This window comes from Bicyclus anynana, chromosome 11, assembly GCF_947172395.1.
Source record: "Bicyclus anynana chromosome 11, ilBicAnyn1.1, whole genome shotgun sequence".
Classification (NCBI taxonomy): domain Eukaryota; kingdom Metazoa; phylum Arthropoda; class Insecta; order Lepidoptera; family Nymphalidae; genus Bicyclus; species Bicyclus anynana.
In genome coordinates this window covers 15,508,858-15,524,117 of record NC_069093.1, presented here as the reverse complement: position 1 = coordinate 15,524,117, position 15,260 = coordinate 15,508,858, and the positions used below count along the sequence as shown (strand labels likewise).

Sequence of the window (15,260 nt, the reverse complement as noted above, 5' to 3'; positions counted from 1 at the left end):
TTACCGTTCCCTTCCATTTAAGTACGTTACGTTTTAACTGGCCTTTATTGAGAAAGCCCTGGATTTTGTCCAGCAACAAAAAAAAGCTAAAATTGACAAGTAGATTTGATATTTTACGTGTATAAAACCCTGTATTATTGTATACTTTCACATATGGCTTGCTTCTTTCTAAAAGTGCAGAGCGTGAAATAAAAAAGTTATGTGAGTAGAAACAATCCTCTGAATTTACATAACCGGGAATTGAATTTCAGATAATATGATATGAGTATAGAGGTTAGGGTGATCGCAGACTGTCATAGGAGCCGTATAAACAACCTTTACGAGCTGCATGTTATGGAAAAAGCCGCAGAAGATGTACGATTTGACTGAGGCATAAAATATATTAAGACAATACATATCACCTCCTTTAGCCCCAAAGTACGTGTAGCTTGAGTCATGGGTAGGTACTAAGACATTAATTATATATATTATATACTATACTAGCGGACGCCCGCGACTTCCTCCGCGTGGATATCAGCTTTTCACAAATAAACCTCATCAAAACACCCAGACACTGGAAAACATCCATGCTCATTACATATAATTTCTTTCCAGCTTTGGGAATCGAACCTACTATGATGCAGAAATGCAAAAGATGCTTATGGCAGACCGCAAAAGCCGCAGATATCTATGTTATTCCTCAATACTTTGACATTTTGCGGCTTGTGCGGCTGGATAAACTTCAAATCTAAATTTTGTATGTATAAAGTTTTCCTTTCATAACTTACAGCATTATAGAGAGATTAAATCAATCCTGTTTCAAAGAGAACGCTTACATTCCCAGTTTATGAAAAGCTAATCAAATCAAATTTAAGTCTGTATAAATTATATTATATCATAATCATCATATTATTATTAATAAAAAGCATAAAGTGAATGGTAAAGGCCATAGCATTATAATTTAATTACTAATTACTATTTCCTTTTTAATTTTTTTAATATGTAGTTATAGATATGTTGGTACGTAGTTTTAATATTATTGTAAAACTTTACAAAATTTAATTAAAAATAAAGATAAATAATTCTATATTACTAATTACTCATACAGATATTTAAAGTTAACTTGAATAAACATCCACACCTGGAGAAAATTGTAATAAGTATGTAATTTATAATTCAGCATTATTTGAGACGATGATGAACTCCCATCTTCAGCACGGAAAAACGTTTGTGGATAGGTACGTAAATTTAATTCAACGGAAGGGAGCTAACTTCAAGATGATTCAAATTAAGATTCAATTTAATTCAACTTACTTCTTGAACCTTTAAGTCAGTCATAAGTTTGGCTATGGCAGATCACAGCTCAGGACATGGCAAAAAGTAATGCATTCCGCCTTCTTGCTAATAGCTGTAGCTATTAGAACTAGCACTGCAGCGACTAGCAAAATCCGCTGATAAAAAAATCGATTAAGCCAAACTGACACTTTCCCATCAATTAAATCAAACCCCTATTGGGCAATTAAATAGGCAAAACAACATGATACGTATGAATCAAGATCGACCGACCGACGCGTTAATTTCGTTAATAATCAATCGTTTAGAAACTGGGCTTTATAAAATAGTCTTTAGCAACCCTTCTCGTATATTCTTGCTTAGAAATTGAATTTCGTAATCCTTTAGCACAAGTTGGATTTCTTGAAAATTTTCATAGACTTAAGATTATACTAATTATTTTCTACTTTATTTATTTGCCCTTTTTTAATTTTTATTACATTGTTAATACAATATAAAATACTTTTTACATTAAGAAAAGCTTCTTTAGGTATTGGTCGAAGCTTTTATATAATAATCCTTAGATACGGATAGCCCCTTGTCTGACAGCTAGAGTTCATAATATATTATTGACATGAGAGTTGAGACATTCTATGATATTATTTTACTTATTAAGGAATAACAAAAAATACAACGTTCAAAGTACTCATTACTGTTAGAAAACAGTCAACCATGTGAATTTGCGAGGTTCTTAAAAGTTTCAATTTCGTTGTCGTCCGATTCATTTATCCATCAAATGATAAAGAAAAATATTGAAAAATATAATAATATATATATTAAATTTAAGTAAACAATTTTATTGGTAAATGGATTTTATTAACAGGCCAACACGCATTGGGCCAGCGTGGTGGACTATTGGCCTAACCCCTCTCATTCTGAGAGGAGACTCGAGCTCAGCAGTGAGCCGAATATGGGTTGATAACGTAGATTTAATTAAAATTGTATACATAACGCTAAAATTTTACTTGAATTCTGAACAGACAGACACAAAGCTATTAGCGCGGCAATCATTCGAGTCCATTATATCGAAATGTCTAGTGGCGCAGTGGTATGAACGGTGGATATACATGACGGAGGTCCGGGGTTCGATCCCCAGCTGGGCCGATTGAGGTTTTCTTAATTAGTCCAGGTCTGGCTGGTGTGAGGCTTAGGCCGTGGCTAGTTACCCTTCCGGCAAAGACGTACCGCCAAGCAATTTAGGATTCCGGTACTAAGTCGTGTAGTAATTCAAAAGGAGTGTGGAGTTAGTCCGCTTCCATCTTAGATTGCATCATCACTTTCCATTAGGTGAGATTGTAGTCAAGGGCTATTTAATGAATGGAAATAATTAAAAAAAATCTTACGTAAGTAGGTACTCCATCCCTATATGCTTATTTAATTTGTATACATTTTCAGAATACGCATAATCTGATAATGATTTAACTCAACTTATACGAGTTAGTACTTGGGAACATAACTGAAACCTCAGTCTTACAAATAATTTGTACAGTTGGCATCAAGTGTATACTCTTAGTGGAATTAATTACACAAATATTAATTAAAGCCAACTCTCCACTACAACCACGCGAGCGCGAGCGTATTCTATATCCGCAGAGCTATTCAGAAAATATTTTTCGTATAAATCGCAAGTGCGAGTTTCGAAATTCACCTCTATCTTTCTCTTTCTATAGTATCGTGCTAGACAAAGTAGGTGAATTCGAAACTCGTACTTGCGAGTTATGCAACGCATGGTTACAGAATAGCCCTGCATTAGAGATGTCTGTAATTAAACTTGGGTCAGTGACATCCAAATATATGAATGCAAAAGGTCACTTCACGAAATCTCAAAAACCGCTTGACGTAGAAAGATGAAATTTGGCAGGGAGGTAGGTCAGTTAAGAACGGATTTTCCGACAGGCCCGGATTAAGGGGTCTAAGGGTTCACGAAGTTGCAGGCGTTCGCTAGTAAGCTGATAACAAGAAAATCAAGCGGGAATAGTATTATGGTAGTTTAAAGCAGTAACATTATGTAAACCATGTTAGTTAATCAAACTCAAATACTTATAAAAAATCGTCACAGAACAGCCCTCCTGTATACAGAGTGTCCCGTAAAAAGTACGAGATACTCTACACTATCATAACTGACACCAAAGGCTATAAATAACGCAATTTAGCCGAAATTTTATACGGTGTTTAAGATAAATTGATTTTTCTATAAAATACAAAAATCTCTACATTAAGTGCAATTTAGTCATACCATTACTTAAGCGTTCATTTTGTACTAGGTAATTATTTTTAAATAGATGTTTCAGTTAATGAAAAACAAAAAAAGAATTTTTAAAATCGGTCTATAAATGACGGAATTATCGCTGGACATACATAAAAAAAAACATACATACAGCCGAACGTAGAACCTCTCCTTTTTGGAAGTCGGTTATAAATTAAATTTTACCTAAGTTATTTTCCAAAAAACACTCTAAGTAGAGTATATCGCACTTACCGCACTGTATAAACTAAGTAAGAGTACTAATTTTTTCAGTCACGCGTCACCATCCTTTACCATCACATATGAGCAGATAATCACAAACAGAGAACATAAAAACGTTAAGATAGCTTTAGACAAAAACATATCTGCTTCTCATCGATGGAGGGGAAGCTTAAGTTGACTACGAGACTCTGTAGAACGTACGTAGCGAGTAATCTCGGGAATTATCTTGATGGTATATTACAAGGGCTTTACGCCACTGCTAATGGAATATTATGATTTATGCATACGCAGTCAAATCCCTTTAAATTATTCCGACTATTATTATCAATAGATAGTGTCTATTATTAATACAGTTAAACGAGCGAGTCTTGTATAAAGCAGTATTAATATACCTAACCGATAATAAATCGATAACCAATGTAGAATCGTGATAGCCCTGTGGATATATCTGTCTTCGATTCGGAGGGTGTTTGTTCGAACCATGTCTGGGGTACGCACCTCCAACTTTTTGCATTGTGCAAGTGCATTTAAAAAAAATATATATCAGGTTTCTCAAAATCAGTTATTTAATATCACGTGCCTTAAACAGTAAAGGAAAAACATTGTGAAGAAACCTGCAAACCTACGTCTTTTTAATCAATATAGGCCTGCTTAGCAATATAGACTACGATAAGCCTGAAGGTAAGCATTAATGCAGTCTAAGTTGGAGTGCGCTTACCTAGAAGATATTTCTTGTTTTGAAGGTGTTCAAATTATACAATTAACGCCGGAAGGGCATTCCTAATTTTTGCTTTATGAACTAGAAATGTGGATGCAAATAGTTTCGTTTTGAAGAGCCGATGGACGTTGGAGTCCCAAGGTGCTGGAATGGCGACCCCGCACTAGTAAGCGCAGGTGGACTGACGACATCAAGCGAGTCGCAGGGATTCGCTGGATGCAGGTGACTCAGTATCGTGATGTTTGGAAGATGAAATAGTTTCGTACGAGTTGCCTGGACATCCACAAGATATGGATGCCATCGTTCGCGATGTCTTGCTGTTCCGTGGTATAAAAGAGAAGCAGGGACTAGATGGTGAAGTTCCTGAGCACACTCATCAAAGTATATCTGGTAAAAAATCGACAGACAAGCTGCATTGCGACGATGTTGCAAATTCTGCAATTTCACTTATGTGATGTCTTCCAATTGGACCAGTATGGTGAACTTAGTTTCCTCTCAATCTGAGAAAAATATCTCTATTATAAAGAAGCCTAGCCCTGTATTAGGCTGTTAAAATAGGCGGGTAAAGATAATAAACGTACAATAATTGCTCGTTTGAATATATTAGATTAGATTAAAAATATGGATGACAATGTAAAGCCTACTCCTACACAATAAACGCCCACGTTTCTCAAGTTTTGTGATACTACACGGCTTTGTAATGTAATATTGCGTACGCTTCGAGCCTAAATACCGCTTTAATGACACAGGGAAATACACGGACGAGGATAATTGCTTCTTCCTAATGTTTCAGAAGGGATTGAGCAAAAAGATTTACCGACTAGCCGACCCGCGTGGTTCACGTTAGGTTGAGAATACGAAGATAAAAATATATAGATAAAAAAGGTATAAAAAAAATATAAATATATTTTAGTTACTGGCTGATAATGTAGCTTTCTATTTGTGTACTTGAGATTTTTATAATCAGTCTACTAGTTTCGGTGTAGGTAGATTATTTCGTTAAAATTTAAAAAACTATTGTACTTAGTGAATATATAAAGCTCCAGACAGACAGATACTCCGGCTACATCGACCTCCTAATATTCTCAATTACTTAGTATTTTGACGCTCTTGCGTTACGTGACGATTTCTGCCAGTTCAATCTACCGTAAAACATAAAAGAACATCGTTCCAATATCCGCTCTATGCTTGACACAAATCCCGTTTTAATGACATGGTAGGAGAGTTTTCATTGTGTTTTGCAGTACAGAGCCCAAGCCCGTAGATTAATTTTGTCAAGTTTGTTTAACATTATTCCAACCAACCCTGTGAATTAGTAAATGTTTAGTAAAAACTGTTCCATATTTAAACGTCCGACCCAATTTACCAATAGCCCCTCTATACTTGTCGCAAATATCCTTACACGAAGGTTTTAATGACAGTTATTCAGGCGCGGGCGGCAGGGCAGAGAGCTTTCATCGTGTTTTCATAGCGCAAGTTTTGATTACAACGGTTGTGCCCCGGCACCGCACGCGCCGTCTAATCGTTTTGTCGCACACTTAAATTAATATACTCGGTTAACTTTAAATCATTTTAGGTTTCATATGGTTTTATGTTTGATACTTGTGCCCTAAATTATATTCGTCATATATACGGTATACGGTAGTACGAAAAGTATGTATAGTTGGTAAGTTGGTTATGGATACGTAAAGTGATAAATGTAAGTATAATCTACATACTAATGTTTGTTTGTTTGCTTTGAATAGTCTCCGAAACTATTGAACCAATTTGAAAAATTCACTCTTTAAAAGCTTCACTTTGCCCGAGTACTATAGACTATATTATATCTGCCTATTCCGACGGAAACGGAAACTACGTGGGCTATAATTACGTATAAGTATATTTATTTTTAGCAGACTCAGAAGCGGATTACAAAAATATGAAACCTATGTCTAACAAAGGTTATGTTATAATTCACAATATTTGTAGGGACAACTTAACTAACAAATCAAGCTGTAAACAAAATAATACCCTTGAATGGCAAAGAATGACCTTGAGTGGAGTCACGAACTTGTGATCGCTATAAGTAGGGTTAAGAGATCCCTTGACAGTTAACTAACACTCCCCTTTTCCACTCAAGTCACTTTCCCCGCCTATCTCAAGTAACACTTAAAGAATTACACACCAAGAACTGCGGACGGCTCGAACGCTACGAGCATACTGAAGCCGACCGTACGACGAGCACGTTATATCGCAAGTCGTTCCCGCCAACCGATCGCTACCCCTCTTTATACTCGTAATCTATACTAATATATTATTATTTTGTTTATTTATTTTTCTTTTGTCTTCCCTTAGATGCCGTCTTGTTTTTGTTTTGCAGGTTTTCATGTATGTATGTATGTGTGTATGTATGTGTGTATGTATGTATGTATGTATGTATGTATGTATGTATATATATATTTCTTTGTATATATGTATGATGTAGTTAAGTATAGTCTATGTATTATTATTATTATGTATTATTGCTTAATATTTATGTATTTAAATTACTTAACTTTTCTTATTTTTTGTGTGCGTATACCCGAATCGGTGCTTACGTTTTTTTTTTCTCTTCCACAGTGGTTGTCTGGAAGAGATCGCTCTTTAGCGATAAGACCGCCATTTGTACATTAGTTTCTAAGTGTTATTATAAGTTATTGTTTATTTTTGTTTTTAATGTACAATAAAGTATATTTCTTCTTCTTCTTCTTCTAATATATAAAGCTGAAGAGTTTGTTTGTTTTATTGAACGCGCTAATCTCAAGTCCGATTTGATAAATTCTTTCAGTGTTAGATAATAATAATAATAATAATAATAATAATAAAGCCTTTATTTACTGAATTTTATAAACAAAATATTATTGCAACATATCATTGACACTGATTCTTTTCTTCAGCTTGCCCTCGGGCATAGGCCTCCTCCAGACACTTCCATAGATCTCTATCTCTTGCTTTCCTTCTCCATGTGTCTCCTGCTGTCTGTCTGAGGTCATCCTCCCATCTTTGGCAGGGGCGACCTCTTTTCCTTTTTCCTATCCTAGGATACCACTCTGTCACATCCCTGGTCCACTTATCCCTTTTATCCCGCATGAAGTGTCCTGTCCACTTCCACTTAAGCTTCTTAATTGTTACTGCCACATCTCTGACCTTGGTCTTGCTTCGGATAGTAGAGAGTCTGACTTTGTCTTGCTTTTTTATATGAAGCATGCTTCTTTCTAGATTATTTTGGCATGTTTTCAGTTTCATAATATTTTTCTCAGTCAGACCCCAGGTTTGGCAACCATAGGTTAAGCATGGCAAGATACAGGTGTTCAATACTTTAGACTTGTCTGATATAGGGATATCTTTATTTTTCATAACTTCCTTAAGGGACCAGTAGCTTTTCCAGGTGTTGCATATTCTCCTATCTATTTCCTTTGTGTTTTGTTCTCTCGGTGATATTGTTTGACCCAAATAAATATATTCATCAACATACTCCAATATGTTTGAACCCAACTTTATATCTTCTTTCTTACAATTAGTCATTACTTTTGTTTTGTTGGTGGTGGTTTGTTCATGTGTAAACCGACTTTCTCACTTTCTGTGGCTAGTTGCTGTACCATTATTTGGAGTGATTTTGAGTTATTTGATAGTAAAATAAGGTCGTCAGCAAACCTCAAATGGTTTAAATTTTTTCCATTTATATTTAGGCCAAAGTTGTTCCAATGTAAGTTTCTAAATATATTTTCGAGTACAGCAGAGAGTTTGGGCGATAGTGGGTCACCTTGTTTTACTCCTTTTAATATTCTGAATTCTCTTCCTGGTTGTTCCAATTGTATTTTTGCAACACCGTTTTTATATATTTCTTTTAAAATGCGTACATATTTTTGTTCAACTCCTTGATCCATTAAGGCTTCCCATAGTTTATTGTGTTTAATGGAGTCAAAAGCCTTGTTATAGTCTACAAAGGCTATATATAAGGGCATACTATACTCATTATATTTTTCCATTATCTGTTTTATAACATGGATGTGATCAAGTGTTGAGTACCCACTACGAAAGCCTCCTTGTTCCCGTGGTTGGTGTTCATCCAGAGTGCTAGATATTCGGTTTAGTAAAACTTTTGAGAATATTTTATATAAATTTGATGTAAGGCTTATGGGTCTGTAATTGTTAATGTCTTCTTTACTTCCTTTTTTATAAATCAGGATTATTGTGCTCTGTGTCCATTGTTTTGGCACTTCTTCTGTATCTAAGATATTATTAAAAAGCATAGTGAGGGGACAAGTTATTATATCTATTACATTTTTAAGAAGTTCGTTTGTTATGCTGTCATCCCCTGGTGATTTGTCCTTTTTTTGGGACAGTATGGCTCTTCTTACTTCTCCGTTTAGGATGCATGGGATAGGTTCTTCGTTTTCTTGGTCATTGTTGGTATCTACTTCTTCAGTAATAGCATCCCAGTAAAGGTCTTCATAGAAATCTGTAGCTAACTGGTTTATTCGTTTACGGTTTGTTATTTTTTTGTTCCTTTTATTGTTTACTCCAGCTATCCATGTCTTGCTTTCTTGTAACACTTTTAAAGCTTTGCGTACACCTCCTGTTTCATTAATAAAGTTGCTTATAATTTTTTTTCTGTATGATTTCCTGTGATTTCTTATGGATATGTTTATATGTTTGCTTATTTTGGCAATTTCTTTCCTGTTGTTTTTCTTGTCTACTAATAGTGTCTTCCTCTTAGCTATGAGGTCTCTTGCTTCAGACCCTATCTTGTCTGTGTTTCTTATTTCAGTGTTAAATTTTTTGTTTAAACTGTACAAGGTCGTTTCAATGCAATCATAGTTTTTTTGAACTGATTGTGTCCTATTAATACCCTGTAGTGATATTTTAAGTGTTTCTATTAAGTTTGGTGGCATTGAAGTCTGAATATGCCTTGTCTTTCTATTAATATGTTTTCTTGATATTTTTGGTGAAGTAGAAGATATTTTTCCCCTCAGAAGACGATGATTTGTATTGAAATTAAATTTGTTGACAATGTTTACATCTTTGAATATTTTTGGTTTGTTTGTGAGTAGGAAATCAATTTCATTTTTGTATTTTCCATCTGGGGAGATCCATGTCCATTTTCTTGATTTGCGCTTCTTATAGAATGTATTCATTATTGAGAGGTTATATTGCAACGAAAAATCCAACAATCTTTGACCATTGTTATTAAGTTTTCCAGTACAGTATTTCCCTATAGAAGGGTTTCTTGTATGATTTTCTTTCCCTATCTGGCCATTGAAATCGCCCATTATAATGAGGTTCTTATTTGTTCTTTCCATTGTCTTATTGAGGTTATAGTAAAACTGATCTTTGTCTTCTTTTGTAGCTAATTCAGTTGGTGCATATACTTGGATAATTGACCATGGGTCCTTCTGATTGTCAAGTTTTATATTGAGAAGCGTGTGCAGTGTTAGATAGCCCATTTCAATTTCAGCCATCGGGGAAGGCTATAGGCCTTGTAGTGCTCAGTTAAGTTCAAAATAAAAGTTTACTTTGATAGTGCTTACCTAAGTCAAACTATTTATGCACACACAACCTACTTACGCACATGTTTGCACGACATTATAGCATATTTATTCGTAAATAACAAACTAGTTAAGAAGCTCAAACCAGTAAGTAAACTTTTTTGCACACACTCGCACCAAATCTAAATATAATGGCAAAGTAAACAATGGCAAGTTGAGCGTCGCTCCATCAGTCGTATGCAAATATTTGTTGCTGCGGCTGGTGCAAGGCATAGGAGGTAGCGTGTATTTAGAGTTTTGATACCGCTATTTTTACCGTTTTGATATCGCTAAGTCCTCGCCTGCACCCCTTGACCATTTGTGAGCGCAGTGAGAATTTGAGCAGAATAGCTTCACTGAATGCACTACGTTCTACCAGTAGATTTAAGCAGTTAGTTGGTTTTAATTGATCATTTGTAACCGAACTATCACGGAGTCATTACAGAGTTTATGGGTACTTCGTATAATCTAACATAGCTCAGCGACTAAACAGAGTTAAATAACATTTTGCAAATATTTAAATTATAGGCTGCCCTTTATTCCGTTATTCCCACGCAAACGGGTCTGGTGGGTTGAAATAGCTAATTAATAAACTTTCTACCTCGCCGTGTTGCTACAACCAAATCAACCACTTGGTTGGTGACAGGACAACACAATAGGCTAGTTGACACATTTTTTGAATGGTCTTAAGTAGTTCATTGTTTATTTTATCGTCCTACTAGATTTATTTTTTTCCTATTTATTTGAGACGTGATTATGTAAAAATTTTAGATTTTAAATATGTTTTTGACAATACGAGCCAAAACGCCAGTCGGACATGATAATCTATATTTCAACAGTTGCATGATGTCACTAAAACAAATCCCTTACAAACGGAGTGTTTGACAAAAATATTAGTTAACAATTTTAATATTTAGTACAATCAAGTAATATTGTGACGTCACAAAATGGACGACAGCGTTTTTGATGTTTAGAAAATTTTAAAAAATACATGATTTATAAATTAAGTTTTATAAGAAATCCTTAACTTTTATTAAATTAATGTCGATATATTTCGGACCCTTAGTCCATGTACTATGCGAAATTAATACTATTTATTGTTAATTATTAATTTAATTGTTTATAAATTTGATATGAGTCAACTACCCTATTAATAGATTTTTATTTATCGGATATCGCTTAAAAAGATATACAAAAAGAAGTCATGGTTTACAAGCACAAGCGAATTGCCTCTAACTTGGGCCACCGTTTCAGGCATACTTTCAGGGTTTTCCGTAAAAAACTTGGAACGCCTTCCCGCGACACGGCATCGAAATGAGAGAAGTTGCCGCATTATTTTTACTTACTTAGCCACAAACTTTTATAATATGAAACAACCTTGGTGAGCCATATCTAATCGTTTACCTGACGTGGTGTAAAGCCTTTGCAAATATAATTTTTATTTAACTTGAAATGTACGTTTATTTAAGGATAATTTTGATTGAAAACAATGTTTTTAAAGGCGACGCTGTTTTCGAGCAGTGTTGCATTTTCAATTTTGGGCGTTGGAAATAGAACTTCATTTAACTTCATACTATATTGGAACGCTTTTTTAACGTCCGTTAAAATAACTCTCGTGCGAATGGGGGCTAAGTGCAGATTGAAGTCTAACCCAACTATAGGCAGGGCCGGACCGTCCATACGGCGAACGGAGCGGTCGCTCCAGGCGCCAAATCCTAGGGGGCGCCGAAATGGTAAAGACAAGATCGGAAAGAAATTTATGTGATGAATTTATGTGCGCGAAAGGCGCCATAATTGGATCTCGCTCCATTCTAAAATTTAACTCGGTCCGGCGCTGACTATAGGCCTAAGAATAACAAAATTTGATCAGCTGGGTTATTTTCTACTATAATAGTATATAGTAATAGTAACTATAATAGTATATATACACAAAAAATATTTCGTAGAATAATATTTAGGTATGTAAAAAAAAGTATCTCTTTTGTGTGATATCTGACATTGTATGGAAGTTATTAAATACGGTAATGAAATGAAAAGGTTAAATAAAAATAATATGTAACTAAAAGTATGATATTGAATGAACGAGTGAACGAGTGAGTTCTTTAGGAGGGGGTGAACGAACAGTCTGGGAGGTTCTACTGTTTTGTTCCCTTTCATACAACATAAATCGTAGCGGAGTTTCCCACTCGACGCTTCTCTGTAAAAAGGGTATGAAAGGAACGGCTTTTAAGAATTATTATAGTCTTGGTGCAAACATTTTTATTTTGTTCGCAGCAAGATGAATGTGATGCTATTTACGGAATATGAACCAGGTTCCATTTACATTTGTACACCACATTGTTATAAAACGTATTCCTAAACACAAAATATAGCACCGGAATATTTGGACGGAACGCGCAAACGCAGTCGACTCCCACCACTACTACTGGGGCTAGTAGTAGGGGGAGGGCCAAGGACATCAAGGGTGCAGGGAGCCGCTGGTTGCTGGCAGCTCGACACCATGGTGTTTGGAAGTCCATCGAAGAATAAAAAAAATGTAAAGCCGGTTTACTGACGATAGTTGAACGTCATAAGACGTAAATAAATAAAATACTGTTCGTTTATCTAAAATACTGTTTTCAATAATCTTCATAGACCAGAATATACTTTATTTCTTTTAAAAGTAGGCAACCCTAGAGCGAGGGAACGACGCATGACGTCATCTTTTTTCGAGTGTGTAGCCGGCTTCATCGAATTATAAGACGTTGTCACGTCAAAAAAAACTTGAGCGATGTCAAGGGACACACGGGTGGTACGAAGTTATTCTTATTTTAACCTCTGTTCGTTTGAGAATTTGATAATCAGCAAGTGAATGATTCCCTGGGGGTGCCCCTACAACGTCTGAATTCCGCTGTAAGACACGGTTTTAGTTGGGTCCCTGCGAAATCGGGTTATACTATATATATTTGTTTTTATTTTTCCTGCAGTCTCGAAGGGACTGCGGTACGAATATAGCGTAATCCTATCAGACCAAAATAGCCAGCCAGTTCTTTTATTATACGTTCGGAGGACTTGGAACGGGCCCGAAAGTGGAACAAAGTTCATATTAAATTCAACACTGAAGGATTACAACACTGAATGGCCTAACCATTGATACATGTCGGTATTACCGATATTTACTCAAAATTGTATTCATCATTGATATAAGGGTCACTGTTGAGCACGAGTCTCCTCTCAGAATGTGAGGGGTTCGGCTAATAGTCCACCACGCTGGCCCCATGCGGATTGATAGACGTAGAAATATAAGGAAATTTCTTGTAACAGTTATCTATTGAGAAAGAATACAAGGAACTTAAGCTAACTTACCCTAATAACTATACAAATCATGCCCACGTGGAATGGTGGCAAGAATACTGGCTGCATTTCCGCGTTGGACAGCCAGGCTGATCCTTTGCGCAAAAAATGAGCCAGCCCTTCTGTCACCAGTCGAGGCAACAAGCCGCGGTGAAATGATACGGTAAAATTTTTTTGGTACTGCGACCGCCATGGAGTCGCCCATGGCCTAAGGGTCTCCACGGCAAAAGGTACAAATATGTACAAATTTCTTGTTGTCGTCACGATGTTTTTCTTTCACCGTTTGAGCCAAGTGATTTATAATTTCTTAAAATTCACATAACTGAAAAGTTGGAGGTGCATGCCCCGGACAGGTATCGAACCCAGGTTCTCCGAATCGAAGGAAGAAGACATATCCACTCCTTTGATAATTATTATTGTATGATAATTATTATTACGTAAAATACTTTAGTACCTACCTATTGATTTTTCTGATTTAGTAAAGCTAAATGTTTGCTTGATAAGTTTTATTTTATGTAGGTCTGTATTTATTAATTTATCATATAAATAATATTATCTGAACATAACTATATGATTGCCTTATCTTTACAATGCTTCGATTATTTTTTATTGCAGTTTCACTGTAGACTTCTTAAATACTTCACCACGATCATACAAGTATCCAGGTAATTCTTAGGCCTAAGTAAAAAAGCAAAAATGGTAAAAGAAAAAACATTCATTAAGATAACATTGTTTTATTAAAATTAGTTTAATTAAAGTAAAAAAATATGTTTCCGCCCGGGATCGAACCGGGGGCCTTCTGCGTGTTAGGCAGATGTGATAACCGCTACACCACGGAAACTTGGGAAGTAGCAACGAATTTTGTAATATTAATTACATACTTCGGTACTAAAGTCGGTCAGACCGGTCTTACGGCATGCTATTTACGAAAATATACATGCCCTGCTAACGCTATAATTAAACTATACAGGGTGCTCGAGAGTATTTCCAATAACTTCAAGGTGTTGACAACTCCTATCGGAGACGAACTGCATAACTTTTTTTTTTGTAACTAAAAAAATACTTTTTATGTTTTCATACAAAGTAATTCAAGTAATTCTGATAATCTAAGTAACACACGCCTGTATCTATCCTTGCATTTTGAAATACGTAATCATAGTGGTAAGACTGTCGATATCGACGTGATATTGCAACTGGCACTCCGCACTTCACTAGTAAGCTACTTCATGACATTTATCAATGAATACGTTTGGCTAGGTCACAATAAAAGTCCGCGATTGGGACACAATTTAATATTTATTTACAAAAGAAATGTCTTTAATCCGAAGATATTCATTTTAAAACACATGTTCCTCAGACATTTTAAATTGATTTTCCTTATAGAGTACAACCCTATCGTCGTCGTTATCAACCCATATTCGGCTCACTGCTGACCTCGAGTCTCCTCTCAGAATGAGAGGGGTTAGGCCAATAGTCCACCACGCTGGCCCAATGCGGATTGGCAGACTTCACACACGCAGAGAATTAAGAAATTCTCTGATATGCAGGTATCCTAACGATGCTTTCCTTCACCGTTTGAGACACGTGATATTTAATTTCTTAAAATTCACATTCTATAATTTAACCCTATAGTTATGGGAAATACTCCAGAGTAGCCTGTATATTAAAAAAATCCAAATGACGTCACAATTGACTTTAACCACTTCGTATCTTCAGTATCGTACATCGTTGGCGCGAATGCGTGTATTCGGTGAAAAACTCGCGTACAGCTGAATTATTCAGTCGCAATCACAGGCCGTCTCAGTTATTCATAAACGAGCGGCCTGCAAGCGCTGTATTTGCTTTTTTATGTGTTCAGGTACATTCGGTTGCGCGTATTTTGCTA

General features: G+C 35.7%; 1 non-coding gene across 1 annotated transcript; it reads right to left on the bottom strand.

Moving 5' to 3' along the window:
• Positions 1 to 14,143: 14,143 nt before the first annotated feature.
• On the bottom strand, positions 14,144 to 14,216 carry Trnav-aac (transfer RNA valine (anticodon AAC)). The gene has a single exon. It is a non-coding gene; the product is annotated as a tRNA-Val (tRNA).
• Between the last annotated feature and the right edge of the window lie 1,044 nt (positions 14,217 to 15,260).